Below are 6,114 nucleotides of genomic sequence, written 5' to 3' on the forward strand. Positions count from 1 at the left end.
GGGCACCACCACAACTCAACACCTCATTTATTTTTACACGTCAGCAGGAAATGCCATCCAGAAAACTCGACTCTAAACATTATCGCTCCGTCTCACAACGTACAGGGAGGTGCTGCATTATGAAATTAAATACACCCAATCTGGAAAACCATACTTTTAATAAAAGCAGGAGCCAAAAGCAAAATGATGCCAAGATTTATGACCAAAAGTGACTTTAACATCATTGTACGTCATATTTGGCCTTTTGATGTGATTATTTCTTGGTTTATTTATATTTTCTCTTCAGCTTTGGTGCTGAGTGTTCATTGCTGTTTCTGTGCTGCACTTTAAAAAGATCACCTGTCAGTCAGAGAGTGAGGGCGGTACTAGACTGTGACAGTTTGAGTCAGTAGAGTTTATGTGAGTGGTGGTGTTATTTGTCTCGTCAGCCATGGTGGCAGATCATAATAGCCGTAATTTGCATTAACCTTTTGAGCATCAAAAAGTATTGGAAGGAACCAAAAAGCTCTTTTACAGTGTGAGTCACTGGAAATCTGACTGTAAAAAGTTTGTAGTTTCATGCTTCAATGAGCTGTGGTCATTTTGAATTAATGCCAGTTACAATGAATTCCAATAGTACCCAGAGCTCCTCAAACCACCTCCTGCTGCATAAACTCTGCTGCTTCTCTGCTGTCCAGTTGTATTCTCAGTGGGGTCCAAACACCACAATATGACTGAAAGCACAATTTAAGTCTTATTTCATGCACAGGTCCAAATCCTTAATATGAGCTATGTCTCCAAACAAGAATAGGAATTTAGACAATCGAGCGAGCCAGAGGTTTGTCAGGATGTCTGATAACTGACATACGACAGAGCTGTTCTGACCAGTGGAACAGAACGCAGTCTGAAGGTCAGACCAGATTTCATGCTCGCAAGTGGGACAGAAAATAGTGTGGGCAGTGTTGTAAACATAAACTACAGGAGCTAGCAGGTTACAACAGGACTGAATAGGCTGTAAATAATGCAGCATCTTATCAAACTCCTGACTGTCATTAACCTCATTAACGCATTGTTCTTACACTCACTACAGCCATGCAGCGTCCCTCCCTCTCTGCTGCTTTAATTAGTTAGCCGGGAAGTGACATAAACAAGGACATGAACGATCAAGATTTGCTGAATGAGAGGTCAGTCCCACCTTCTGCACATTAGAGAGACTCACCATCTCACAGGTCTAATTCAATCAGGTTGAAGTCAAAGGGAACAAGTAGGGATCAATCTCTTCACCTTCCACACTGAAATTAATGTGCAGTATAATCCAGTCTGAAGTGCACCTTAAAGTACGCCAACCATTGCAAAAATGGATTACGATAAGATCACGGTGATACTATTTCAAGATCCTTATTATGGTCATGAAATAACTGGGAACCAAAGGACGCCTGCTGCAACCTTGACAAAGTTGTACGTGAGGATTGAGAGAGAAAGCAGTGCAACAATATGAGTGATTGGAACATACTGAGAATACAGATGGACAGCAGAGAAGTTGATTATGTGACATTTTTGGACACTTTTCTTTCCCTATAAAAACATCTCACTGTTTAAATCCACTGTAACGCAAAGGAACAAACTACACACTTTTCACAGTCGTCTTTCAAGTCTACAGAGAGTGTTTCATACTCAAAGGTAGGATTTTGTGTGGAGTAAAATACTTTCCTGTGGTTGTCTCAGCTTTCCAGAACTCATTACATCTCCCTCTGTGGCGAACCCTCTACCACCAGACACACAAGCAGACCAGAACAGACCATAGGAAGGATTTACCATCACAGTTTGACTCAGATGAATCACATTATTGACATTATTTTTTATCATCCTTCCATCGCTATAGCAATTTAAAATTATCTTTCCAAACACCACTTCTATAGTAGGTGTTATTAAATTCATCTGCCTCGTGACATGACATGTGGTAGAAAAACAATATTCAGTTATGCAGTGTGGTTCAAAAGGCCAGTTTTCAGTTCAGCTGGTTCACTCAGGTCTCGTTCCTTCCAACATCACGAGGTCGGCGGTCAAAACTCATCCAAGAGTTTGAAGCCACTGTCACGGGACTGTTATTGTTTTCAGTTCATGCGACCAAGAGCTTCATTTGTCATTTAAGGCCCATTAAAGCTGATCACGCACATTGCTTTTGCAGATTACTCACATTCTTATGTAATTCGAACAAGAAGCGCCTTCTTCTTCCCTCCTGTGGCTCTTTCTGGATGTGTGGAAAGTTTTGACGGGAATATTGATAGTTATTTTCCTTCACTTGGCATTTACTTACACTGTCATTGTGAGGTAATATGCCAAAAAGAGACACACGTAAAAAAAACATGAATTTATTAACAACAATGTTTTTTGTTTTTGGTGTTTGATAGATTTCTGGGGCCCAAGGGTGATGTCAGTGTACAACTTAAATTATAAGAAATACCAAAACTGCTGTCACTGTGGAAAAAGTTTGGAAAGAGGGAGAGTTTCTGTAAGTCCAACACATCATCTTGTCTACACTATATGTGAGGTCCAGTTACCTTTTGTCCTGTACCTGCAGTGTCTGTCAGTCCTGCACTGTGTAACTGTCTTGTAACGTGTCAGCAGTGACCAGCAGAGTCACATTCCTCACGCTCCAGGTTGCACTCTCCAATTAGGAGCGATTAGGATTCTGATATTGCAGCCAAAACTCCTCTTGGAAGCTGCAGCCTCTGGACTTGGTTTCTAAAAAAAAAAAGTGGAAAATGTAGAGACGGGCCATGGTCAGTCTCAGAGCACATCGCTGTCAGCAAGCAGACGAAAGCATCTCAACTTTTCACTGCAAGTCAGATATTTAGGACATAATGTTTCCCAGATTGTGAGTCTGCAGATGAGTTTCTTGTTTTTTTAAATCCCGATAACTGTGTTTGATCGGTGGGACAATTTTAGATCCTGCTGCAGACTGAAGCGTATTAATCAGTGTTGGAGTGTCGTATTTTGATAATTGTTGAATCGTTTAAGTCATTTTTCTTCTGCTGAAACATTCTCTAGTTTCAGCTTTTCAAATGTGAGGATTTGCTATTTATCTTCATCATATATGAAAGTAAACTGAATTATGTTTTACTTACAAAATTAACGAGATCTGGGACCTATCTGCAACTATTTAGATCATCGAATAATTGTTTAACTCATTTTTCAAACATTTAATGGTTCCAGGTTCTCAAATGTGATACCTGCTGCTTTTCTTGATCTTACATTATAGTGAATCTTATATTTTGGGGGTTTTGAACAGTTCCTTGGGCAAAAACAAGACATTTAATGATGTCACTTTGTACTCCAGGATATTGTGATTGGCAGTTCTTACTGTTTTATAGACTAAACACAATTAAACGAGAAAATAATCAACAGATTAACTCGTGATGAAAATAATTGCTAGCTGCCAGAGAAGCTGCTATAATATCACTATTGCGACGTAAAGTTTAACCTCTGATGACAGAAGATTTCATCCATATTACAAATGTTTATTGGGGAAACAACCACCAATTTAATGTAAACACAACAACCTTTTCTTAAACATTTGTTTTCCCCTCATACAGTAACTTCATTATCAGTACGATACTTATTATAATGGTGACATTTGACAGCTCAGGCTGAATTTAGCTGGTTTTCTTCCCTTCAGCCCAATGACAAATAATCTAATGATTATAATCTATTTTAAGACAGTGTAAGCAGGCCCAAAGCTAAAATGAAGCCTAACATGATTACACAGCGCTCCATAAATATTTGGACTGTACTGCACTTTGATATTTTGGCTCCATGGTCTTATTACTTTGGATGTGCAATGACAGTTTGATTAATTACAGGAATTCTCGGCTGTATTGAATGAAAGGTTAAGAGAATTAAACTTGCTGGACGCCGTCCCTTACTTTCTGGGAGTCCTGACTGGGAATCGGGATTCAAGCTGTAACCCTTCACCTAAAATATTGCTGAGGAAATTGCAAAGCAGACCCTAGATCAGCATCCAAAGGCAATTTGACCCTATTAGTTTGAAGGAACGGGAAGGCCAAGTGGCTTGAAATGTGTTCTTTCAGGAGAATATTGAAGCATCACTTTCACTCCTGAAGTGGAACACTTGGCTCAATTTCAAAATTATACACCAGCTCCAAGCTTTATATGTGATGAAGTCATCATCTCTCATAAAGTCTCTTCATAAAGGATTATTTATCCCACACGTTTATTTTTATGCTTATTACTTAAACTAAATAAACTACATGATGTTCCCATAACTATTTTATCATGAATTACTGAAATGCAGCATATCAACAGCGTTTTTTCTGGTTGTGGTCTACGTCAGATCTTAATCTTAATCTTAAAATTAACATTAAAAATGGTCTCTTTCTCCCATGGACAATGGGCCCCTGGTTACATTGTATATTTAAGCTAAAATAATAATAATAACAGTAATGGTATTGTCGTGTCTTTTTGTGGTCGTTTTGCACCTCTTTACGGTTGTTTTGCGTCTTTTTGTGGTCATTTTACATTCCTCTGTATTAATTTTGTGTTTCTTTGTAGTTGTCTCTTCTTTTGCGTCTCTTTGTGGTCGTTGTGCATCTTTTTGTGGTCGTTTTGGGTCTCTTTGTAGTCGTTTGACAGGATATGTTAACAGTCACTTCAAACAGAGGCTCTGGTAATCCTTTCATGCCTTCCCCGTCATCATATGTAAAGTACATTTAGACATTAAACCTTGTTAAAAACATATAAATGAAAGAACAGAGTCAGACACTTTTCAATGGCTGGACTGGAGGGAGTGACGAGTTGTGGATTTATCTAAGCTGAGATGAAACATGTGTACGTACTTTGAGCACAGCCAGTGCAAACAGATTTAATGCCCCTCTCTATTGGCGAGTCATAAAGAAATCACAGTTATAGCAAAGAGTCAGGAGGGAAAGCCAAACACTCGGAGCGCTCTGCTTTGTGTCGGACGTATGGAATTTGAACCCACAACTACGCCCATCACTGCAAGAGGAAAGTGGTTTTGGACTGTGAAGGATTATGGGATACATATGGATTCCATCTCATTGTTTTTTGGTGAGTCCTTGTTGCAGGTCACGCCACTTCCACAGCTCACCACTTCCTCAGAAATGGTCATGACCCCCCTGACCCTCATGAGTCCTACCACCAACCTGCATCAACAAGGGCTGCCGGAAGATGGTCTGATGGTTGAACCCAGTCCAAAGCATACGTGAAGTGACGCGTCACCCCCCCCAGTGGATATTTGTTGGTCGTCTTTGCAAGTGGTGGTCAGGAACGGCTTACTGATGTTATTTTAAAGGAAAAGAATATATATATTAAACGTCTGTGCTGCTTCTTATGGGCAGCAGATGTTTTCACCTCGGATACATTTGATCAGATTTTACACAGTGATTAAGTTTAAGTTTAAGGAGTCAGAACAGAAGCAAGAAGAAGCAAAAGGCTTTTTGTGCGACACATACTGTCCACTTGCATCATTTGATGTATTGGATGTTTCATAAAGACTGAAGGGTAATCGATCCAGGGAATGTGATGAAATCACTGCTTTTTCTGAAAAAACTGTCAAATGAAAGGCATCAGAGGAGCTATTCGTAGGTTTTTCCAATGACAACTGTCGACACGGAAGAAAAGTGAAAATAATGACACGGTTTCTGGAAAGACACATTGTTTTTCAAAGTTTTTAATGTAATTTTTCAATGCTTTGAGCACCACAAACACAATTCAGTTCAACATATTTGTCCTTGGGTGGTGGCAGAAAGTTTAGAGATGGAAATCTCAAAACCTCTTCAAATAAAACCAAAACTCTCTGCATGACTCAACACCACTGTTGAACACATTTAAACACGTTTGTCTCTGGTTTAAATTAAAATATTTGAAAACAATTTAAATGGTTTAAAACCACTTTATTTCAGGGTTAAATCAGTTTTTCTATCCAAAACATAACAAAACACAAACCAGTTTTACTCTGATTTATAACAATGAAAACTTCCAATTTAGACCCATTTAAAAATGGCCCAAATTGGTTCAAGACCTTTAAAAGCCAGTTTCTCAAATATAAACAGGTTTAAACCCAGTTAAAATCAGTTTAAAGCCACTTTAAACCAT

Source organism: Enoplosus armatus, chromosome 10 (genome assembly GCF_043641665.1).
Source record: "Enoplosus armatus isolate fEnoArm2 chromosome 10, fEnoArm2.hap1, whole genome shotgun sequence".
NCBI classification, from domain to species: domain Eukaryota; kingdom Metazoa; phylum Chordata; class Actinopteri; order Centrarchiformes; family Enoplosidae; genus Enoplosus; species Enoplosus armatus.